The sequence below is a fragment of the Schistocerca serialis genome, chromosome 1 (assembly GCF_023864345.2).
Source record: "Schistocerca serialis cubense isolate TAMUIC-IGC-003099 chromosome 1, iqSchSeri2.2, whole genome shotgun sequence".
Taxonomy (NCBI): Eukaryota; Metazoa; Arthropoda; class Insecta; order Orthoptera; family Acrididae; genus Schistocerca; species Schistocerca serialis.
This window is the reverse complement of record NC_064638.1, coordinates 10,663,538-10,689,843: the sequence shown is the minus strand read 5'-3', so window position 1 is coordinate 10,689,843 and position 26,306 is coordinate 10,663,538.

Here is a 26,306-nt window from a genome sequence, read left to right as displayed (position 1 = left end):
CATTGCAAACAGAGATTTGTTAAGACGCTTCAGCAGTTCTGTGGTGTGCTCCTCCCAATTGAATTTATTATCAAGCTGTAATCCCAAGAATTTAACACTGTCCACTTCTTCTATCTTCTTGTCATCATATGTTAGACATATACTCTTGGGACACCCCTTACAAGTTCTGAACTGCATGTAGTGTGTTTTTTCAAAGTTTAGTGACAAAGAATTGGCTAGGAACCAGTGATTAATGTCCACAAATATTTTATTGGCTGATCTTTCTAAGACTACACTTGATTTGCTATTTATTGCAATGTTTGTATCATCGGCAAACAAAACAAACTTGGCATCTGGTAATGTTACTGATGAAAGGTCATTGATATACACAAGAAAAAGTAAGGGCCCCAAAATGGAACCTTGTGGGACCCCACATGTAATTAGTTCCCAGTTGGATGATGCCTGATAGACATGTATCAAGCTCTTTCCTAATAACACCCTTTGTTTCCTGCCAGAGATATAAGATTTGAACCATTTTGCAGCATTTCCTGTTACACTATAATATTCTAGTTTACTTAAAAGGATATTGTGATTTACACAGTCAAATGCCTTTGATAGATCACAAAATATACCAGTTGCCTGCAATTTTTTGTCTAATGAATTAAGCACATTTTCACTGTAAGTGAAGATAGCCTTCTCAATATCAGAACCTTTTAGAAATCCAAACTGTGACTTTGACAGTATGTTATTTGAGATAAGATGGTTATAAAGACGACAGTACATTACTTTTTCGAAAATTTTTGAGAATGCTGGTAACAGTGAAATTGGACGGAAATTTGATGCTATTTCTTTATCTCCCTTCTTAAACAGTGGCTTAACTTCAGCATATTTCAGCCATTCAGGAAATATTCCACTGATAAACGACTGGTTACACAGATAGCTTAATATGTTACTTAGCTCAGAATCACATTCTTTAATTAACTTTGTTGATATTTCATCATACCCACTAGATGTTTTTGATTTTAAAGATTTTATGATGGACATTATTTCTGTTGGGGTAGTGAGGGTCAAATTCATATTATGGAAATTACTTGAAATGTCTGGTCTAAGGTAATCCATAGCAGCATCTACCGAACCTGACAACCCCATCTTTTCAGTAACAGATATAAAATGTTTGTTAAAAAGTTCTGCAACACTATACACATCTGTCACCAATGTATCATTTACTCTTAATGCTATTTGTTCCTCTTCATGTCTGGTCCTACCGGTCTCCTCCTTCACTATATCCCATATTGTCTTTATTTTGTTATCTGATATGACTATCTTTTCCTTGTAATATATTTGCTTTGACATCCATATTACAGTCTTTAATATTTTGCAGTATTTCTTATAATGTGCTATAGCATCAACATTGGAAATGTTTCGGATTGACAGATACAGTTTTCTTTTTGTTTTACAAGATACCCTTATTCCTCGAGTAATCCATGGCTTCTTTGTAGATTTTCCTCTAACCTTGGTAAGTTTTGGGGGAAAGCAGTGTTCAAATAAGGTAAGCACTTTATTAGCAAAAATGTTATATTTTTCATTCATGCCATGAGCACCGTAAACATCAGTCCAGTGAATGTCTCTGAGGAGTGTCCTAAAATAATCAATTTTTGGCTTACTGATTACCCTCTTGAGCTCAGATTTAACAGATTTTATATCCTGTTCAGTATTAACATTTAACAGAAGGAACTGCATGTCATGGTCTGAGAGGCCATTGGCTATTGGTTTTGTAATATAATTTTGTTCATTGGACTTTTCTATAAAGATATTATCAATGGCTGTTTGTGAGCAAGTGGCTATCCTAGTGGGGAACTTTACTGTGGGAATTAAGTTGAATGATAGTGTTACTAACTCAAATAAGTTCTTATTCGGAGAGTCTTTAAGGAAATCTACATTGAAATCACCAGCAACCACTATTTCTTTGTTTTTGGTTATTAAATGGGCCAGTACAGCTTCAAGGTGGTTTACAAACAGATTAAAGTTACCTGCAGGTGCTCGATATACACTTAATATTATGAAAGATTTTTTGTGAAAATCTAATTCTGTTGCACATGCTTCCATATGCTGTTCTAGGCAAAATTTATGAATGTCTATGTTCTTAAATTTATGACAGTTCCTGATGAATGTGGCAACTCCTCCTTTCTCCATTTCTGATCTACAAAAGTGAGATGCTAACCTAAACCCTGTAACACTTAAAAGTTCTATACCAGTGGTCACATGATGTTCAGAGAGGCAGATTATGTCAGCTGGGTTTGAAGACTCTAATTCATCTATGCATATAGTTAATTCATTAATTTTATTTCTCAGTCCTCGAATATTTTGATGCAATAAAGATAGCTGACATTTCACATTGTCTGAGTTAAAATTGGGTGGAGTTAAAATATCTGCTGACAGTTGAAAATTCTTAACCAATGGCTGTTTATGCTGATGTAATAAGCTGGAATTATGTTTTTTGATTTCTTTTTCAAACTGAAGGTTTGTCTCAGTTCTAACCTCTCTTAAAATTTGCTTTCTTTCTGTCCTCCCTACCCTAAAAAAGGGTCTTTTCTGAATCCTATAACCACTGGTATTTTACCACTCATGACAGTGCCTCCCCCCTTTAACTTTCCTGCTATTTCCCCAGCCAATTTACCCTTCCCCTTCCTGTTGAGGTGAAGGCCATGCCTAGTATAATCCCACCTACTGAGAGAATCAACATGAACCACACCAATGTGTGACCCCGCACCCGACATGAGCAGCCGTTCCAGCTCCAAATTAACTCTCTTGACAGAAGAGTTCAAATGAGGTCGGTCATGGCGCCCAAGAACAGATACAAACTCAACAGTAGTATGCTTCGATGCTGATGCAATCTTCGCCAGGTCACACTCTATACTGTACCCAGGATTTCTGTCAATACTGTTACCTGCCCCACCCACTATAACCACGGTGTCTTCCTTAGTGAAATCTTTGCAAAGTGATCCTAAATCCTCTGTCACCTGCTCCAGACCAGCACTAGGTTTAAAAAAATTGGTGACCTGGTATTCTGATCCTAGTTCATCCTGCAAGAGTTGGCCAACACCTCTTCCATGGGAACTACCTAACAACAACACTTTCTTTCTCTTTTCTGATTTCCCTACATTCTTACTTTTCAATCTGCTGCTGAAAGTTTGTTGTGCCCTGTCTACACCTGCAACTGCTTGAGGCTCACCAGCTTCTAACTGGAGCAACAGGTCAAATCTATTTTCCACATTCACCATAAAGCTGTCAGACAAAGTTCTAGGCCTGTTCCTCCTGTTGCCTGTTGCCACTTCCCACCTCTCTTTACCCTTCTCCCTCCTTAACCTGTCAAGATCTCCCCTGGCCTTGTCTAATTCAGCCTGAAGGGCAGCAATTTTCCCCTCCTGTTCCAGTATCTTCCTATCTCTACTACAAATCCTACAAAACCACTGATGAGTCTCATTTACTTCCCCTATTCCCACGCCACTACAGTCACCCACATGGAAAAAACTACAGCACCCATCACACCAAAGCCCCGACCTAACAATTCTACGGCAAGTCAAGCACTTTTCACTCATGATAAACGTAATAGTTGATTAAGAATAAGTCAGTTAAATTACAGATAAACACGAAAATATGGTTACACAAATTTGGCCTATACGCAACTGTGTGTAAACAAAAACAAAAGTGCAAAGTTTCTGAAACAACATGTTAAACTTTACGCTACTTTCCGGAAATGCTAGTTAAATAATGAAGAGGTAAGCTAAGTTAAATTGCTGGAGAGAGCAAGGAACAACTAAGCGAAATTCTATAGATTTGCTGCAGCAGAACGTAAACAAAAAATACGATTGTACGGTCTTTTCGCGTTTTCTGCTATATTACGTAAAGAAAAGTGAAACCTTTAATGGTACACTTAAACGGCACACTAATACACTTATTTACCACGTAATCAGTACTAATCTATATGTTTTATAATCTAAAATAACTTATCTTTACGAGAACACCAAAACTCGCGCTAGTCGCCTGGCTGCAGGGCTGCCAACCAGACGCCAATAGACAGTAAGAAGAGTCAGTTTTCTTGTACTTGAGGCGGCATTGTGCCTTTTGTATTTAATTCCGCTGAAATGTCTGTGTTTCATCGTCAATATGAAGGTCAGAGGGATACAGTAAACCTGAAGTGAACCATCGAATCTATAACTAGTGTCACAGGAATGGTTCAAAGCAGAGACAGTAAGAAGAGTCAGTTTTCTTGTACTTAAGTCGGCATTGTTCCTTTTCTATTTAATTCCGATGCAATATCTATGTTTCATCGTCAATAAGAAGGTCAGAGAGATACAGTAAACCTGATGTGAAGCATCGGAATCTATAACTAGTGTCACAGGAGTGGATCAAAACATAGACAGTAAGAAGAGACAGTTTTCTTGTACTTTAGTCGGCGTTGTGCCTTTTGTATTTAATTCCGGTGTAATTTCTGTGTTTCATCAACAATAAGAAGGTCAGAGGTATGCAGTAAACCTGAAGTTAAGAATCGGAAACTATAACTAGTGTCACAGGAATGGTTCAAATCATAGACAGTAAGAAGAGTCAGTTTTCTTGTACTTAAGTCGGCATTGTGACTTTTGTATATAATTCCGATGCAATTTCTGTGTTTCAGCGTCAATAAGGTCAGAGGGATACAGTAAACCTAAAGTGAAGCATCGTCATCTATAACTGGTGTCACAGGAATGGTTCAAAACATAGAGAGTAAGAAGCGTCAGTATTCTTGTACTTAAGTCGGCATTGTTCCATTTCTATTTAATTCCGATGCAATTTCTATGTTTCATCGTCAATAAGAAGGTCAGAGGGATACAGTAAACCTGAAGTGAAGCATCGGAATCTATAACTAGTATCACAGGAGTGGATCATAACATAGACAGTAAGTAGAGTCAGTTTTCTTGTACTTAAGTCGGCGTTGTGCCAATTGTATTTATTTCCGGTGCAATTTCTGTGTTTCATCAACAATAAGAAGGTCAGAGGTATGCAGTAAATCTGAAGTTAAGAATCGGAATCTATAACTAGTGTCACAGGAATGGTTCAAATCATAGACAGTAAGAAGAGTCAGTTTTCTTGTACTTATGTCGGCATTGTGACTTTTGTATATAATTCCGATGTAATTTTTGTGTTTCATCGTCAATAAGAAGGTCAGAGGGATACAGTAAACCTGAAGTGAATCATCGGAATCTATAACTAGTGTCACAGGAATGGTTCAAAACATAGACAATAAGAAGAGTCAGTTTTCCTGAACTTAAGTCGGCATTGTGCCTTTTGTATTTAATTCCGTTGCAATTTCTGTGTTTCATCGTCAATAAGAAGGTCAGAGGGATACAGTAAACCTGAGGTGAAGCTTCGGAATCTTTAACTAGTGTCACAGGAATGGTTCAAAACATTGACAGTAAGAAGAGTTAGTTTTCGTGTAGTTAAGTCGGCATTGTGTCTTTTCTATTTAATTCCGATGCAATTTCTGTGTTTCATCGTCAGTAAGAAGGTCAGAGGGATACAGTAAACCTGAAGTGAAGCATCGGAATCTATAACTAGTGTCACATGAATGGTTCAAAATATAGACAGTAAGAAGAGACAGATTTCTTGTACTTAAGTTGGCATTGTGCCTTTTGTATTCAATTCCGATGCAATTTCTGTGTTTCATCGTCAATAAGAAGGTCAGAGGGATACAGTAAACCTAAAGTGAAGCATCGTCATCTATAACTAGTGTCACAGGAATGGTTCAAAACATAGAGAGTAAGAAGCGTCAGTATTCTTGTACTTAAGTCGGCATTGTTCCATTTCTATTTAATTCCGATGCAATTTCTATGTTTCATCGTCAATAAGAAGGTCAGAGGGATACAGTAAACCTGAAGTGAAGCATCGGAATCTATAACTAGTGTCACAGGAGTGGATCATATCATAGACAGTAAGAAGAGTCAGTTTTCTTGTTTTTAAGTCGGCGTTGTGCCAATTGTATTAATTTCCGGTGCAATTTCTGTGTTTCATCAACAGTAAGAAGGTCAGAGGTATGCAGTAAACCTGAAGTGAAGAATCGGCAACTATAACTAGTGTCACAGGAATGGTTCAAAACATAGACAGTAAGAAGAGTCAGTTTCCTTGTACTTAAGTCGGCATTGTGCCTTTCGTATATAATTCCGATGCAATTTCTGTGTTTCATCGTCAATAAGAAGGTCAGAGAGATACAGTAAACCTGAAGTGAATCATCGGAATCTATATCTAGTGGCACAGGAATGGTTCAATCATACACAGTAAGAAGAGTCAGTTTTCTTGAACTTAAGTAGGCATTGTGCCTTTTGTATTTAATTCCGTTGCGATTTCTGTGTTTCATCGTCAATAAGAAGGTCAGAGGGATACAGTAAACCTGAGGTGAAGCATCGGAATGTTTAACTAGTGTCACAGGAATGGTTCAATACATTGACAGAAAGAAGAGTCAGTTTTCGTGTAGTTAAGTCGGCATTGTGTCTTTTCTATTTAATTCCGATGCAATTTCTGTGTTTCATCGTCAATAAGAAGGTCAGAGGGATACAGTAAATTTGAAGTGAAGCATCGGAATCTATAACTAGTGTCACAGGAATGGTTCATAACGTAGACAGTAAGAAGAGTCAATTTCCTTGTACTTAAGTCGGCATTGTGCCTTTTGTATTTAATTCCGATGCAATTTTTGTGTTTCATCGTCAATAAGAAGGTCAGAGGGATACAGTAAACCTGAAGTGAAGCATCGGAATCTATAACTAGTGTCACAGGAATGGTTCAAAACATGGACAGTAAGAAGGGTCAGTTTTCTTGTACTTATGTCGGCATTGTGCCTTTTGTATTTAATTCCGATGCAATTTCTGTGTTTCATCGTCTCTAAGAGGGTCAGAGGAATACAGTAAACCTGAAGTGAAGCATCGGAATCTATAACTAGTGTCACAGGAATGGTTCAAAACATAGACAGTAAAAAGAGTCAATTTTCTTGTACCTAAGTCGACATTGTGCCTCTTGTATTTAATTCCGTTGCAATTTCAGTGTTTCATCGTCAATAAGTAGGTCAGAGGGATACAGCAAATCCGAGGTGAATTATCGGAATCTATAACTAGTGTCACAGGAATGGTTAAACATAGACAGTAAGAAGAGTCAGTTTTCTTGTACTTAAGTCGGCATTGTTCCATTTCTATTTAATTCCGATGCAATTTCTATGTTTCATCGTCAATAAGAAGGTCAGAGGGATACAGTAAACCTGAAGTGAAGCATCGGAATCTATAACTAGTGTCACAGGAGTGGATCATATCATAGACAGTAAGTAGAGTCAGTTTTCTTGTTTTTAAGTCGGCGTTGTGCCAATTGTATTAATTTCCGGTGCAATTTCTGTGTTTCATCAACAGTAAGAAGGTCAGAGGTATGCAGTAAACCTGAAGTGAAGAATCGGCAACTATAACGAGTGTCACAGGAATGGTTCAAAACATAGACAGTAAGAAGAGTCAGTTTCCTTGTACTTAAGTCGGCATTGTGCCTTTTGTATATAATTCCGATGCAATTTCTGTGTTTCATCGTCAATAAGAAGGTCAGAGAGATACAGTAAACCTGAAGTGAATCATCGGAATCTATATCTAGTGGCACAGGAATGGTTCAATCATACACAGTAAGAAGAGTCAGTTTTCTTGAACTTAAGTAGGCATTGTGCCTTTTGTATTTAATTCCGTTGCGATTTCTGTGTTTCATCGTCAATAAGAAGGTCAGAGGGATACAGTAAACCTGAGGTGAAGCATCGGAATGTTTAACTAGTGTCACAGGAATGGTTCAATACATTGACAGAAAGAAGAGTCAGTTTTCGTGTAGTTAAGTCGGCATTGTGTCTTTTCTATTTAATTCCGATGCAATTTCTGTGTTTCATCGTCAATAAGAAGGTCAGAGGGATACAGTAAATTTGAAGTGAAGCATCGGAATCTATAACTAGTGTCACAGGAATGGTTCATAACGTAGACAGTAAGAAGAGTCAATTTCCTCGTACTTAAGTCGGCATTGTGCCTTTTGTATTTAATTCCGATGCAATTTCTGTGTTTCATCGTCAATAAGAAGGTCAGAGGGATACAGTAAACCTGAAGTGAAGCATCGGAATCTATAACTAGTGTCACAGGAATGGTTCAAAACATGGACAGTAAGAAGGGTCAGTTTTCTTGTACTTATGTCGGCATTGAGCCTTTTGTATGTAATTCCGATGCAATTTCTGTGTTTCATCGTCTCTAAGAGGGTCAGAGGAATACAGTAAACCTGAAGTGAAGCATCGGAATCTATAACTAGTGTCACAGGAATGGTTCAAAACATAGACGGTAAGAAAAGTCAGTTTTCTTGTACTTCAGTCGTAATTGTGCCATTTGTATTTAGTTCCGACGCAATATCTGTGTTTCATCGTCAATAAGAAGGTCAGAGGGATATAGTAAACGTGAAGTGAAGCATCGGAATATATAACTAGTGTCACAGGAATGGTTCAAAACATAGACAGTAAGAAGAGTCAGTTTTCTTGTACTTAAGTCGGCATTGTGCCTTTTGTATATAATTCCGATGCAATTTCTGTGTTTCATCCTCAATAAGAAGGTCAGAGGGATACAGTAAACCTGAAGTGAGTCATCGGAAGCTATAACTAGTGTCACATGAATGGTCCACATCATAGACAATAAGAAGAGTCAGTTTTCTTGAACTTAAGTCGGCATTGTGCCTTTTGTATTTAATTCCGTTGCAATTTCTGTGTTTCATCGTCAATAAGAAGGTCAGAGGGATACAGTAAACCTGAGGTGAAGCATCGGAATCTTTAACTAGTGTCACAGGAATGGTTCAAAACATTGACAGTAAGAAGAGTCAGTTTTCGTGTAGTTAAGTCGGCATTGTGTCTTTTCTATTTAATACCGATGCAATTTCTGTGTTTCATCGTCAATAAGAAGGTCAGAGGGATACAGCAAACCTGAAGTAAAGCATCGGAATCACTATTTAGTGTCACAGGAATGGTTCAAACATAGACAGTAAGAAGAGTCAGTTTTCTTGTACTTAATTCGTTATTGTGCTTTTCTATTTAATTCCGAAGCAATTTCTGTGTTTCATCGTCAATAAGAAGGACAGAGGGATACAGTAAACCTGAAGTGAAGCATCGGAATCTATAACTAGTGTCAGAGGAATGGTTCAAAACATAGGCAGTAAGAAGAGTCAGTTTTCTTGTACTTAAGTCGGCATTGTGCCTTTTGTATTTAATTCCGTTGCAATTTCTGTGTTTCATCGTCAATAAGAAGGTCAGAGGGATACAGTAAAGCTGAAGTGAAGCTTCGGAATCTATAACTAGTGTCACAGGAATGGTTCAAACATAGATAGTTAGAGGAGTCAGTTTTCTTGCACTTAAGTCGGCATTGTGCCTTTTGTATTAAATCCGATGCAATTTCTCTGTTTCATCTTCAATAAGAAGGTCAGAGGGATACAGTAAACCTGAAGTGAAGCATCGGAATCTATAAGTAGTGTCTCAGGAATGGTTCAAAACATAGACAGTAAAAAGAGTCAATTTTCTTGTACCTAAGTCGACATTGTGCCTCTTGTATTTAATTCTGTTGCAATTTCAGTGTTTCATCGTCAATAAGTAGGTCAGAGGGATACAGCAAACCCGAGGTGAATTATCGGAATCTATAACTAGTGTCACAGGAATGGTTAAACATAGACAGTAAGAAGAGTCAGTTTTCTTGTACTTAATTCGGCATTGTGCTTTTCTATTTAATTCCGAAGCAATTTCTGTGTTTCATCGTCAATAAGAAGGTCAGAGGGATACAGTAAACCTGTAGTGAAGCATCGGAATCTATAACTAGTGTCACAGGAATTGTTCAAAGCATAGACAGTAAGAAGAGTCAGTTTTCTAGTACTTAAGGCGGCTTTGTGCCTTTTGTATTTAATTCCGCTTAAATTTCTGTGTTTCATCGTCAATATGAAGGCCAGAGGGATACAGTAATCCTGAAGTGAAGCATCGAATCTATAACTAGTGTCACAGGAATGGTTCAAAGCATAGACAGTAAGAAGAGTCAGTTTTCTTGTACTTAAGTCGGCATTGTTCCTTTTCTATTTAATTCCGATGCAATTTCTATGTTTCATCGTCAATAAGAAGGTCAGAGGGATACAGTAAACCTGAAGTGAAGCATCGGAATCTATAACTAGTGTCACAGGAGTGGATCAAAACATAGACAGTAAGAAGAGTCAGTTTTCTTGTACTTAAGTCGGCGTTGTGCCTTTTGTATTTACTTGGGGTCAATTTCTGTGTTTCATCTTCAATAAGAAGGACAGAGGGCTGCAGTAAACCTGAAGTGAAGCATCGGAATCTATAACTAGTGCCACAGGAATGGTTCAAAACATAGACAGTAAGAAGAGTCAGTTTTGTTGTACTTAAATCGGCATTGTGACTTTTGTATATAATTCCAATGCAATTTCTGTGTTTCATCGTCAATAAGAAGGTCAGAGGGATACGGTAAACCTGAAGTGAAGCATCGAATCTATAACTAGTGTCACAGGAATGGTTCAAAGCATTGACAGTAAGAAGAGTCAGTTTTCTTGTCTTTAAGTCGGTATTGTGCCTTTTCTATTTAATTCCGATGCAATTTCTGTGTTTAATCGTCAATAAGAAAGTCAGAGGGATACAGTAAAAATGAAGTGAAGCATCGGAATCTATAACTAGTGTCACAGGAATGGTTCAAAGCATAGACAGTAAGACGAGTCAGTTTTCTTGTACTTAAGTCGACATTCTGCCTTTTCTATTCAATTCCGATGCAATTTCTGTGTTTAATCGTCAATAAGAAAGTCAGAGGGATGCAGTAAAAATGAAGTGAAGCATCGGAATCTATAACTAGTGTCACATGAATGGTTCAAAACATAGTCAGTAAGAAGAGTCAGTTTTCTTGTACTTAAGTCGGCATTGTGCCCTTTGTGTTTAAATCCGATGCAATATCTGTGTTTCATCTTCAATAAGAAGGGCAGAGGGATACAGTAAACCTGAAGTGAAGCATCGGAATCTATAACTAGTGTCACAGGAAAGGTTCAAAACATAGACAGTAAGATGAGTCAGTTTTCTTGTACTTAAGTCGGCGTTGTGCCTTTTGTATTTAATTCCGATGCAATTTCTGTGTTTCATCGTCAATAAGAAGGTCAGAGGGATACAGTAAACCTGAGGAGAAGCATCGGAATCTGTAACTAGTGTCACAGGAATGGTTCAGATCATAGACAGTAAGAAGAGTCAGTTTTCTTGTACTTATGTAGGCATTGTGTGTCTTGTATTTAATTCCGATGCTATATCTGTGTTTCATCAAAAATAAGATGGTCACAGGGATACAGTAAACCTGAAGTGAAGCATCGAAATCCATAACTAGTGTCACATGAATGGTTCAAACATAGACAGTAAGAAGAGTCAGTTTTCTTGTACATAAGTCGGCATTGCGCCTTTTGTATTTAATTCCGATGCAAATTCTGTGTCTCCTCGATAATAAGACGGTCAGATGGATACAGTAAACCTGAAGTGAAGCATCGGAAGCTACGACTAGTGTCACATGAATGGTTCAAAACACAGACAGTAAGAAGAGTCTGTTTTCTTGTACTTAAGTGGGCATTGTGCATTTTGTATTTAATTCCGATGCAATTTCTGTGTTTCATCGTCAATAAGAGGGTCAGAGGGATACAGTAAACCTGAATAGAAGCATCGGAATCTATAAGTAGTTTAACAGGAATGGTTCAAATCATAGACAGTAAGAAGAGTCAGTTTTCTTGTATTTATGTAGGCATTGTGCCTTTTGTATGTAATTCCGATGCTATATCTGTTCTTCAGCAACAATAAGATGGTCAGAGGGATACAGTAAACCTGAAGTGAAGCATCGGAATCTATAACTAGTGTCACATGAATGGTTCAAAACACAGACAGTAAGAAGAGTCAGTTTTCTTGTACTTAAGTCGGCATTGTGCCCTTTGTATTTAATTCCGATGCAATATCTGTGTCTCATCTTCAATAAGAAGGTCAGAGGGATACAGTAAACCTGAAGTGAAGCATCGCAGTCTATAACTAGTGTCACAGGAAAGGTTCATACCATAGACAGTAAGATGAGTCAGTTTTCTTGTCCTTAAGTCGGCATTGTGCCTTTTCTATTTAATTCCGATGCAATTTCTGTGTTTCATCGTCAATAAGGGGGTCAGAGGAATACAGTAAACCTGAAGTGAAGCATCCGAATCTATAACTAGTGTCACAGGAATGGTTCAAACACAGAGAGTAAGAAGAGTCAGTTTTCTTGTACTTAAGTCGGCATTGTGCCTTTTGTATTTAATTCCGATGCAATTTCTGTGTTACATCGTCCATAAGAAGGTCAGAGTGATACAGTAAACCTGAAGTGAAGCATCGGAATCTATAACTAGTGTCTCAGGAATGGTTCAAATCATAGACAGTAAAAAGAGTCAATTTTCTTGTACCTAAGTCGACACTGTGCCTTTTGTATTTAATTCCGTTGCAATTTCAGTGTTTCATCGTCAGTAAGAAGGTCAGAGGGATACAGCAAACCTGAAGTGAAGCATCGGAATCTATAACTAGTGTCACAGGAATGGTTCAAAACATAGACAGTAAGAAGAGTCAGTTTTCTTGTACTTAAGACGAGATTGCGCCTTTTCTATTTAATTCCGATGCAGTTTCTGCGCTTCATCGTCAATACGAAGGTCAGAGGGATACAGTAAACCTGAAGTGAAGCATCGGAATCTATAACTAGTGTCACAGGAATGGTTCAAAACATAGACAGTAAGAAGAGTCAGTTTTCTTGTGCTTAAGGCGGCATTGTGCCTTTTGTATTTAATTCCGCTGAAATTTCTGTGTTTCATCGTCAATATGAAGGTCAGAGGGATACAGTAAACCTGAAGTGAAGCATCGAATCAATAACTAGTGTCACAGGAATGGTTCAAAGCATAGACAGTAAGAAGAGTCAGTTTTCTTGTCCTTAAGTCGGCATTGTGCCTTTTCTATTTAATTCCGATGCAATTTCTGTGTTTAATAGTCAATAAGAAAGTCAGAGGGATACAGTAAAAATGAAGTGAAGCATCGGAATCTATAACTAGTGTCACAGGAATGGTTCAAAGCATAGACAGTAAGAAGAGTCTGTTTTTTTGTACTTAAGTCGGCATTGTTCCTTTTCTATTTAATTCCGATGCAATTTCTGTGTTTAATCGTCAATAAGAAAGTCAGAGGGATACAGTAAAAATGAAGTGAAGCATCGGAATCTATAACTAGTGTCACAGGAATGGTTCAAGACATAGACAGTAAGAAGAGTCAGTTTTCTTGTACTTGAGGCGGCATTGTGCCTTTTGTATTTAATTCCGCTGAAATTTCTGTGTTTCATCGTCAATATGAAGGTCAGAGGGATACAGTAAACCTGAAGTGAAGCATCGAATCTATAACTAGTGTCACAGGAGTGGATCAAAACATAGACAGTAAGAAGAGTCAGTTTTCTTGTACGTTAGTCGGCGTTGTGCCTTTTGTATTTAATTCCGGTGCAATTTCTGTGTTTCATCAACAATGAGAAGGTCAGAGGTATGCAGTAAACCTGAAGTGAAGAATCGGAATCTATAACTAGTGTCACAGGAATGGTTCAAATCATAGACAGTAAGAAGAGTCAGTTTTCTTGTACATAAGTCGGCATTGTGACTTTTGTATATAATTCCGATGTAATTTCTGTGTTTCATCGTCAATAAGAAGGTCAGAGGGATACAGTAAACCTGAAGTGAATCATCGGAATCTATAACTAGTGTCACAGGAATGGTTCAAAACATAGACAATAAGAAGAGTCAGTTTTCTTGAACTTAAGTCGGCATTGTGCCTTTTGTATTTAATTCCGTTGCAATTTCTGTGTTACATCGTCAATAAAAAGGTCAGAGGGATACAGTAAACCTGAGGTGGAGCTTCGGAACCCTTAACTAGTGTCACAGGAATGGTTCAAACATTGACAGTAAGAAGAGTTAGTTTTCGTGTAGTTAAGTCGGCATTGTGTCTTTTCTATTTAATTCCGATGCAATTTCTGTGTTTCATCGTCAGTAAGAAGGTCAGAGGGATACAGTAAAGCTGAAGTGAAGCATCGGAATCTATAACTAGTGTCACATGAATGGTTCAAAACATAGACAGTAAGAAGAGACAGTTTTCTTGTACTTAAGTTGGCATTGTGCCTTTTGTATTCAATTCCGATGCAATTTCTGTGTTTCATCGTCAATAAGATGGTCAGAGTGATACAGTAAACATAAAGTGAAGCATCGTCATTTATAACTAGTGTCACAGGAATGGTTCAAAACATAGAGAGTAAGAAGCGTCAGTATTCTTGTACTTAAGTCGGCATTGTTCCATTTCTATTTAATTCCGTTGCGATTTCTGTGTTTCATCGTCAATAAGAAGGTCAGAGGGATACAGTAAACCTGAGGTGAAGCATCGGAATCTTTAACTAGTGTCACAGGAATGGTTCAAAACATTGACAGAAAGAACAGTCAGTTTTCGTGTAGTTAAGTCGGCATTGTGTCTTTTCTATTTAATTCCGATGCAATTTCTGTGTTTCATCGTCAATAAGAAGGTCAGAGGGATACGGTAAACCTGAAGTGAAGCATCGGAATCTATAACTAGTGTCACAGGAATGGTTCATAATATAGACAGTAAGAAGAGTCAGTTTCCTTGTACTTAAGTCGGCATTGTGCCTTTTGTATTTAATTCCGATGCAATTTCTGTGTTTCATCGTCAATAAGAAGGTCAGAGGGATACAGTAAACCTGAAGTGAAGCATCGGAATCTATAACTAGTGTCACAGGAATGGTTCAAAACATAGACAGTAAGAAGAGTCAGTTTTCTTGTACTTATGTCGGCATTGTGCCTTTTGTATTTAATTCCGATGCAATTTCTGTGTTTCATCGTCTCTAAGAGGGTCAGAGGAATACAGTAAACCTGAAGTAAAGCATCGGAATCTATAACTAGTGTCACATGAATGGTTCAAAACATAGACAGTAAGAAGAGTCAGTTTTCTTGTACTTAAGTCGTAATTGTGCCATTTGTATTTGGTTCCGACGCAATATCTGTATTTCATCGTCAATAAGAAGGTCAGAGGGATATAGTAAACCTGAAGTGAAGCATCGGAATATATAACTAGTGTCACAGGAATGGTTCAAAACATAGACAGTAAGAAGAGTCAGTTTTCTTGTACTTAAGTCGGCATTGTGCCTTTTGTATATAATTCCGATGCAATTTCTGTGTTTCATCGTCAATAAGAAAGTCGGAGGTATACAGTAAACCTGAAGTGAGTCATCGGAATCTATAACTAGTGTCACAGGAATGGTACAAATCATAGACAATAAGAAGAGTCAGTTTTCTTGAACTTAAGTTGGCATTGTGCCTTTTGTATTTAATTCCGTTGCAATTTCTGTGTTTCATCGTCAATAAGACGGTCAGAGGGATACAGTAAACCTGAAGTGAAGCATCGGAATCTATAACTAGTGTCACAGGAGTGGATCAAAACATAGACAGTAAGAAGAGTCAGTTTTCTTGTACTTAAGTGGGCGTTGTGCCTTTTGTATTTAATTCCGGTGCAATTTCTGTGTTTCATCAACAATAGGAAGGTCAGAGGTATGCAGTAAACCTGAAGTGAAAAATCGGCAACTATAACTAGTGTCACAGGAATGGTTCAAAACATAGACAGTAAGAAGAGTCAGTTTCCTTGTACTTAAGTCGGCATTGAGCTTTTTGTATTTAATTCCGATGCAATTTCTGTGTTTCATCGTCAATAAGAAGGTCAGAGGGATATAGTAAACCTGAAGTGAAGCATCGGAATCAATAACTAGTGTCACAGGAATGGTTCAAAGCATAGACAGTAAGAAGAGTCAGTTTTCTTGTACTTATGTCGGCATTGTGCCTTTTGTATTTAATTCCGATGCAATTTCTGTGTTTCATCGTCACTAAGAGGGTCAGAGGAATACAGTAAACCTGAAGGGAAGCATCGGAATCTATAACTAGTGTCACTGGAATGGTTCAAAGCATAGACTGTAAGAAGAGTCAGTTTTCTTGTACTTAAGTCGGCATTGTTCCTTTTGTATTTAACTCCGATGCAATTTCTGTGTTTCATCGTCAATATGAAGGTCAGAGGAATACAGTAAACCAGAAGTGATGCATCGGAATACATAACTAGTGTCACAGGAATGGTTCAAAACATAGACAGTAAAGAAGAGTCAGTTTTCTTGTACTTAAGTCGGCATTGTGCCTTTTCTATTTAATTTCGATGCAATTTCTATGTTTCAACGCCAATAAGAAGGTCAGAGGGATACAGTAAACCTGAAGTGAATCATCGGAATCTATAACTAGTGTCACAGGAATGGATCAAAACATAGACAGTAAGAAGAGTCAGTTTTCTTGTACTTAAGTTCCGATGCAATTTCTGTGTTTCATCAACAATAAGAAGGTCAGAGGGATGCAGTAAACCTGAAGTGAAGAATCGGCAACTATAACTAGTGTCACAGGAATGGTTCAAAACATAGACAGTAAGAAGAGTCAGTTTCCTTGTACTTAAGTCGGCATTGTACCATTTGTATTTAATTCCGATGCAATTTCTGTGTTTCATCGTCAATAAGAAGGTCACAGGGATACAGTAAACCTGGAGTAAAGCATCGGAATCTATAACTATTGTCGCATGAATGGTTCAAAACATAGTCAGTAAGAAGAGTCAGTTTTCTTGTACTTAAGTCGGCATTGTGCCTTTTGTAATAAATTCCGATGCAATTTCTGTGTTTCATCGTCAATAAGAAGGTCAGAGGGATACAGTAAACCTGAAGTGAAGCATCGGAATCTATTACAAGTGTCACAGGAATGGTTCAAAGCATAGACAGCAAGAAGAGTCAGTTTTCTTGTACTTAAGTCGGCATTATGCGTTTTGTATTTAACTCCGAAGCAATTTCTGTGTTTCATCGTCACTAAGAAGGTCAGAGAGATACTGTAAACCTGAAGTGAAGCATCGGAATCTATAACTAGTGTCACAGGAATTGTTCAAAACATATACAGTAAGAAGAGTCAGTTTTCTTGTACCTAAGTTGGCATTGTTCCTTTTCTATTTCATTCCGATGCAATTTCTGTGTTTCATCGTGAATAAGAAGGTCAGAGGGATACAGTAAACCTGAAGTGAAGCATCGGAATCTATTATTAGTGTCACTTGAATGGTTCAAAACATAGACAGTAAGAAGAGTTAGTTTTCTTGTACTTAAGTCGGCATTGTGCCTTTTGTATTCATTTCCGATGCAATTTCTGTGTTTCATCGTCAATAAGAACGTCCGAGGGATACAGTAAACCTGAAGTGAATCATCGGAATCTATAACTAGTGTAACAGGAATGGTTCAAAACATAGACAGTAAGAAGAGTCAGTTTTCTTGTACTTAAGTCGGCATTGTGCCTTTTGTATTTAGTTCCGATGCAATTTCTGTGTTTCATCGTCAATAAGAAGGTCCGAGGGATACAGTAAACCTGAAGTGAATCATCGGAATCTATAACTAGTGTCACAGGAATGGTTCGAAACATAGACAGTAAGAAGAGTCAGTTTTCTTGAACTTAGGTCGGCATTGTGCCTTTTGTTAATTATTCTGTTGCAATTTCTGTGTTTCATCATCAATGAGAAGGTCAGAGGGATACAGTAAACCTGAGGGGAAGCATCGGAAACGTTAACTAGTGTCACAGGAATGGTTCAAACATAGACCATAAGAAGAGTCAGTTTTCCTGTACTTAAGTCGGCGTAGTGCCTTTTGTATTCAACTCCGATGCAATTTCTGTGTTTCATCGTCAATAAGAAGGTCAGTGGGATACAGTAAACCTGAAGTGAAGCATCGGAATCTATAACTAATGTCACAGGAATGGTTCACAACACAGACAGTGAGAAAAGTCAGTTTTCGTGTAGTTAAGTCGGCATTGTGCCTTTTCTGTTTAATTCCTGTGCAATTTCTGTGTTTTGTTGTCAATAAGAAGGTCAGAGGGATACAATAAACCTGAAGTGAAGCATCGGAATCTATAACTAATGTCACAGGAATGGTTCAAAACATAGACAGCAAGAAGTGTCAGTTTTCTTGTACTTAAGTGGGCATTGTGCCTTTTGTATTTAATTCCGATGCAATTTCTGTGTTTCATCGTCAATATGAAGATAAGAGGAATACAGTAAACCTGAAGTGAAGCATCGGAATCTATAACTAGTGTCACAGGAATGGTTCAAAACATAGACAGAAAGAAGAGTCAGTTTTCTTGTACTTAAGTCGTCATTGTGCCATTTGTATTTAATTCCGATGCAATATCTGTGTTTCATCGTCAATAACAAGGTCAGAGGGATACAGTAAACCTGAAGTGAAGCATCGGAATCTATAACTAGTGTCACTGGAATGGTTCAAAACATAGACTGTAAGAAGAGTCTGTTTTCTTGTACTTAAGTCGGCATTGTGCCTTTTGTATTTAACTCCGATGCAATTTCTGTGTTTCATCGTCAATAAGGTCAGAGGGATACAGTAAAGCTGAGGTGATGCATCGGAATCTATAACTAGTGTCACAGGAATGGTTCAAACATAGACTATAAGAAGAGTCAGTTTTCCTGTACTTAAGTCGGCGTAGTGCCTTTTGTATTCAACTCCGATGCAATTTCTGTGTTTCATCGTCAATAAGAAGGTCAGTGGGATACAGTAATTCTGAAGTGAAGCATCGGAATCTATAACTAGTGTCACAGGAGTGGTTCAAAACATAGACAGGAAGAATAGTCAGTTTTCTTGTACTTAAGTCGGCATTGTGCCTTTTGTGTTTAATTCCGGTGCAATTTCTGTGTTTCATCGTCAACAAGAATGTCAGAGGGATACAGTAAACCTGAAGTGAAGCATCGGAATCAATAACTAGTGTCACAGGAATGGTTCAAACATAGACAGTAGGAAGAGTCAGTTTTCTTGTACTTAAGTCGGCATTGGGCCTTTTATATTTAATTCCGATGCAATTTCTGTGTTTAATTGTCAATAAGAAGGTCAGAGGGATACAGTAAACATGAAGTGAAGCATCGGAATCTATAACTAGTGTCACAGGAATGGTTCAAAACATAGACAGTAAGAAGAGTCAGTTTTCTTGTACCTAAGTCGGCATTGTTCCTTTTCTGTTTCATTCCGATGCAATTTCTGTGTTTCATCGTCAATAAGAAGGTCAGAGGGATACAGTAAACCTGAAGTGAAGCATCGGAATCTATTATTAGTGTCACATGAATGGTTCAAAGCATAGACAGTAAGAAGAGTCAGTTTTCTTGTACTTAAGTGGGCATTGTGCCTTTTGTATTTATTTCCGATGCAATTTCTGTGTTTCATCGTCAATAAGAACGTCCGAGGGATACAGTAAACCTGAAGTTAATCATCGGAATCTATAACGAGAGTCACATGAATGGTTCAAAACATAGACAGTAAGAAGAGTCAGTTTTCTTGTACTTAAGTCGGCATTGTGCCTTATGTATTTAATTCCGATGCAATTTCTGTGTTTCAACGTCAATAAAAAGGTCAGAGGGATACAGTAAACCTGAAGTGAAGCATCGGAATCTATAACTAATGTCACAGGAATGGTTCAAAACATAGACAGCAAGAAGAGTCAGTTTTCTTGTACTTAAGTCGGCATTGTGCCTTTTGTATTTAATTCCGATGCAATTTCTGTGTTTCATCGTAAAAAAGAAGGTCACAGGGATACAGTAAACCTGAAGTGAAGCATCGGAATCCATAACTAGTGTCACATGAATGGTTCAAAAATGGACAGTAAGAAGAGTCAGTTTTCTTGTACTTAAGTCGGCATTGTGTCATTTGTATTTAATTCCGATGATATTTCTGTGTTTCATCTTCAATAAGAAGGTCAGAGGGATACAGTAAACCTGAAGTGAAGCATCGGAATCTAAAACTAGTGTCACAGGATTGGTTCAAAACATAGACAGTAAGAATGGTCAGTTTTCTTGTACTTAAGTCGGCGTTGTGCCTCTTGTATTTAATTCCGATACAATTTCTGTGTTTCATCGTCAATAAGAAGGTAAGAGGGATACAGTAAAGCTGAAGCGAAGTATCGGAATCTATAACTAGTGTCACAGGAATGGTTCAATACTTAGACAATAAGAAGAGTCAGTTTTCTAGTACTTAAGTCGGCATTGTGCCTTTTGTATTTAATTCCGATGCAATTTCTGTGTTTCATCGTCAATAAGAAGGTCAGAGGGATACAGTAAACCTGAAGTGAAGCATCGGAATCTATAACTAGTGTCACAGGAATGGTTCAAAACATAGACAGTAAGAAGAGTCTGTTTTCTTGTACTTAAGTCGGCATTGTGCCTTTTGTATTTAATTCCGCTGCAATTTCTGTGTTTCATCGTCAATAAGAAGGTCCGAGGGATACAGTAAACCTCAGGTGACGCATCGAAATCTATAACTAGTGTCACAGGAATGGTTCAAAACTTAGACAGTAAGAAGAGTCAGTTTTCTTGTACGTAAGTCGGCATTGTGCCTTTTCTATATAATTCCGATGTAATTTCTGTGTTTCATCGTCAATTAGAAGGTCAGAGGGATACAGTAAACCTGAGGTGAAGCATCGGAATCTATAACTAGTGTCGAAGGAATGGTTCAAAACTTAGACAGTAAGAAGAGTCAGTTTTCTTGTACTTAAGTCGGCATTGTGCCTTTTGTATTTAATTCCGATGAAATTTCTGTGTTTCATCGTCGATATGAAGGTCAGAGGGGTACAGTAAACCAGAAGTGAAGCATCGGAATCTATAACTAGTGTCACAGGAATGGTTCAAAGCATTGACAGTAAGAAGAGTCAGTTTTCTTGTACTTAAGTCGGCATTGTGACTTTTCTATTTAATTCCGATGCAATTTCTGTGTTTCATCGTCAATAAGAAGGTCACAGGGATACAGTAAAAATGAAGTGAAGCATCGGAATCTATAACTAGTGTCACAGGAATGGTTCAAAACATAGACAGTAAGAAGAGTCTGTTTTCTTGTACTTATGTCGGCATTGTGCCTTTTGTATTTAATTCCGTTGCAATTTCTGTGTTTCATCGTCAATAAGAAGGTCAGAGGGATACAGTAAACCTGAAGTGAAGCATCGGAATCTATTATTAGTGTCACATGAATGGTTCAAAGCATAGACAGTAAGAAGAGTCAGTTTTCTTGTACTTAAGTCGGCATTGTGCCTTTTGTATTTATTTCCGATGCAATTTCTGTGTTTCATCGTCAATAAGAACGTCCGAGGGATACAGTAAACCTGAAGTTAATCATCGGAATCTATAACTAGTGTCACAGGAATGGTTCAAAACATAGACAGTAAGAAGAGTCAGTTTTCTTGTACTTAAGTCGGCATTGTGCCTTATGTATTTAATTCCGATGCAATTTCTGTGTTTCATCGTCAATAAAAAGGTCAGAGGGATACAGTAAACCTGAAGTGAAGCATCGGAATCTATAACTAATGTCACAGGAATGGTTTAAAACATAGACAGCAAGAAGAGTCAGTTTTCTTGTACTTAAGTCGGCATTGTGCCTTTGTATTTAATTCCGATGCAATTTCTGTGTTTCATCGTCAAAAAGAAGGTCACAGGGATACAGTAAACCTGAAGTGAAGCATCGGAATCCATAACTAGTGTCACATGAATGGTTCAAAAATGGACAGTAAGAAGAGTCAGTTTTCTTGTACTTATGTCGGCATTGTGCCATTTGTATTTAATTCCGATGCAATTTCTGTGTTTCATCTTCAATAAGAAGGTCAGAGGGATACAGTAAACCTGAAGTGAAGCATCGGAATCTAAAACTAGTGTCACAGGATTGGTTCAAAACATAGACAGTAAGAAGGGTCAGTTTTCTTGTACTTATGTCGGCGTTGTGCCTCTTGTATTTAATTCCGATACAATTTCTGTGTTTCATCGTCAATAAGAAAGGTAAGAGGGATACAGTAAAGCTGAAGTGAAGTATCGGAATCTATAACTAGTGTCACAGGAGTGGTTCAATACTTAGACAATAAGAAGAGTCAGTTTTCTAGTACTTAAGTCGGCATTGTGCCTTTTGTATTTAATTCCGATGCAATTTCTGTGTTTCATCGTCAATAAGAAGGTCAGAGGGATACAGTAAACCTGAAGTGAAGCATCGGAATCTATAACTAGTGTCACAGGAATGGTTCAAAACATAGACAGTAAGAAGAGTCTGTTTTCTTGTACTTAAGTCGGCATTGTGCCTTTTGTATTTAATTCCGTTGCAATTTTTGTGTTTCATCGTTAATAAGAAGGTCCGAGGGATACAGTAAACCTCAGGTGACGCATCGAAATCTATAACTAGTGTCACAGGAATGGTTCAAAACTTAGACAGTAAGAAGAGTCAGTTTTCTTGTACTTAAGTCGGCATTGTGCCTTTTCTATATAATTCCGATGTAATTTCTGTGTTTCATCGTCAATTAGAAGGTCAGAGGGATACAGTAAACCTGAGGTGAAGCATCGGAATCTATAACTAGTGTCACATGAATGGTTCAAACGTAGACAGTAAGAAGAGTCAGTTTTCTTGTACTTAAGGCGGCATTGAGCCTTTTGTATTTAATTCCGATGCAATTTCTGCGTGTCATCGTCAATAAGAAGGTCAGAGGGATATAATAAACCTGAAGTGAAGCTCTCGCGGTTCTAGGCGCGCAGTCCGGAACCGTGCGACCGCTACGGTCGCAGGTTCGAATCCTGCCTCGGGCATGGATGTGTGTGATGTCCTTAGGTTAGTTAGGTTTAAGTAGTTCTAAGTTCTAGGGGACTGATGACCACAGCAGTTGAGTCCCATAGTTCTCAGAGCCATTTGAACCTGAAGTGAAGCATCGGAATCTATATCTAGTGTCACAGGAGTGGTTCAAAACATAGACAGTAAGAAGAGTCAGTTTTCTTGTACTTAAATCGGCATTGTGCCTTTTGTATTTAATTCCGATGCAATTTCTGTGTTTCATCGTCAATAAGAAGGTCAGAGGGATACAGTAAACCTGAAGTGAAGCATCGGAATCTATAACAAGTGTCACATGAATGGTTCAAAACATAGACAGCAAGAAGAGTCAGTTTTCTTGTACTTAAGTCGGCATTGTGCCTTTTGCATTTAATTCCGATGCAATTTCTGTGTTACATCGTCAATAAGAAGGTCACAGGGATACAGTAAACCTGAAGTGAAGCATCGGAATCTATAACTAGTGACACATGAATGGTTCAAACATAGACAGTAAGAAGAGTCAGTTATCTTGTACTTAAGACGGCATTGTGCCATTTGTATTTAATTCCGAAGCAATTTCTGTATTTTATCGTCAATACGAAGGTCAGAGGGATACAGTAAAACTGAAGTGAAGCATCGGAATCTAAAACTAGTGTCACAGGAATGGTTCAAAACATAGACAGTAAGAAGGGTCAGTTTTCTTGTACTTAAGTCGGCGTTGTGCCTTTTGTATTTAATTCCGATGCAATTTCTGTGTTTCATCGTCAATAAGAACGTCCGAGGGATACAGTAAACCTGAAGTTAATAATCGGAATCTATAACTAGTGTCACAGGAATGGTTCAAAACATAGACAGTAAGAAGAGTCAGTTTTCTTGTACTTAAGTCGGCATTGTGCCTCATGTATTTAATTCCGATGCAATTTCTGTGTTTCATCGTCAATAAAAAGGTCAGAGGGATACAGTAAAGCTGAAGTGAAGTATCGGAATCTAAAACTAGTGTCACAGGAATGGTTCAATACTTAGACAATAAGAAGAGTCAGTTTTCTAGTACTTAAGTCGGCATTGTGCCTTTTGTATTTAATTCCGATGCAATTTCTGTGTTTCATCGTCAATAAGAAAGTAAGAGGGATACGGTAACGCTGAAGTGAAGCATCGGAATCTATAACTAGTGTCACAGGAATTGTTCAAATCTTAGACAATAAGAAGAGACAGTTTTCTTGTACTTAAGTCGGCATTGTGCCTTTTGTATTTAATTCCGATGCAATTTCTGTGTTTCATCGTCAATAAGAACGTCCGAGGGATACAGTAAACCTGAAGTTAATAATCGGAATCTATAACTAGTGTCACAGGAATGGTTCAAAACATAGACAGTAAGAAGAGTCAGTTTTCTTGTACTTAAGTCGGCATTGTGCCTCATGTATTTAATTCCGATGCAATTTCTGTGTTTCATCGTCAATAAAAAGGTCAGAGGGATACAGTAAAGCTGAAGTGAAGTATCGGAATCTAAAACTAGTGTCACAGGAATGGTTCAATACTTAGACAATAAGAAGAGTCAGTTTTCTAGTACTTAAGTCGGCATTGTGCCTTTTGTATTTAATTCCGATGCAATTTCTGTGTTTCATCGTCAATAAGAAGGTCAGAGGGATACAGTAAACCTGAAGTGAAGCATCGGAATCTATAACTAGTGTCACAGGAATGGTTCAAAACATAGACAGTAAGAAGAGTCTGTTTCCTTGTACTTAAGTCGGCATTGTGCCTTTTGTATTTAATTCCGTTGCAATTTCTGTGTTTCATCGTCAATAAGAAGGTCCGAGGGATACAGTAAACCTCAGGTGACGCATCGACATCTATAACTAGTGTCACAGGAATGGTTCAAAACTTAGACAGTAAGAAGAGTCAGTTTTCCTGTACGTAAGTCGGCATTGTGCCTTTTCTATATAATTCCGATGTAATTTCTGTGTTTCATCGTCAATTAGAAGGTCAGAGGGATACAGTAAACCTGAGGTGAAGCATCGGAATCTATAACTAGTGTCGAAGGAATGGTTCAAAACTTAGACAGTAAGAAGAGTCAGTTTTCTTGTACTTAAGTCGGCATTGTGCCTTTTGTATTTAATTCCGATGAAATTTCTGTGTTTCATCGTCGATATGAAGGTCAGAGGAGTACAGTAAACCAGAAGTGAAGCATCGGAATCTATAACTAGTGTCACAGGAATGGTTCAAAGCATTGACAGTAAGAAGAATCACTTTTCTTGTACTTAAGTCGGCATTGTGACTTTTCTATTTATTTCCGATGCAATTTCTGTGTTTCATCGTCAATAAGAAAGTCACAGGGATACAGTAAAAATGAAGTGAAGCATCGGAATCTATAACTAGTGTCACAGGAATGGTTCAAAACATAGACAGTAAGAAGAGTCTGTTTTCTTGTACTTAAGTCGGCATTGTGCCTTTTGTATTTAATTCCGTTGCAATTTCTGTGTTTCATCGTCAATAAGAAGGTCCGAGGGATACAGTAAACCTCAGGTGACGCATCGAAATCTATAACTAGTGTCACAGGAATGGTTCAAAACTTAGACAGTAAGAAGAGTCAGTTTTCTTGTACTTAAGTCGGCATTGTGCCTTTTGTATTTAATTCCGATGCATTTTCTGTGTTTCATCGTCAATAAGAAGGTCAGAGGAATACAATAAACCTGAAGTGAAGCATCGGAAGCTATAACTAGTGTCACAGGAATTGTTCAAAACATAGACAGTAAGAAGAGTCAGTTTTCTTGTACTTAAGGCGGCATTGAGCCTTTTGTATTTAATTCCGATGCAATTTCTGCGTGTCATCGTCAATAAGAAGGTCAGAGGGATATAATAAACCTGAAGTGAAGCTCTCGCGGTTCTAGGCGCGCAGTCCGGAACCGTGCGACCGCTACGGTCGCAGGTTCGAATCCTGCCTCGGGCATGGATGTGTGTGATGTCCTTAGGTTAGTTAGGTTTAAGTAGTTCTAAGTTCTAGGGGACTGATGACCACAGCAGTTGAGTCCCATAGTTCTCAGAGCCATTTGAACCTGAAGTGAAGCATCGGAAACTATATCTAGTGTCACAGGAATGGTTCAAAACATAGACAGTAAGAAGAGTCAGTTTTCTTGTACTTAAATCGGCATTGTGCCTTTTGTATTTAATTCCGATGCAATTTCTGTGTTTCATCGTCAATAAGAAGGTCAGAGGGATACAGTAAACCTGAAGTGAAGCATCGGAATCTATAACTCGTGTCACATGAATGGTTCAAAACATAGACAGCAAGAAGAGTCAGTTTTCTTGTCCTTAAGTCGGCATTGTGCCTTTTGTAATTAATTCCGATGCAATTTCTGTGTTTCATCGTCAATAAGAAGGTCACAGGGATACAGTAAACCTGAAGTGAAGCATCGGAATCTGTAACTAGTGTCACATGAATGGTTCAAACATAGACAGTAAGAAGAGTCAGTTATCTTGTACTTAAGACGGCATTGTGCCATTTGTATTTAATTCCGAAGCAATTTCTGTATTTTA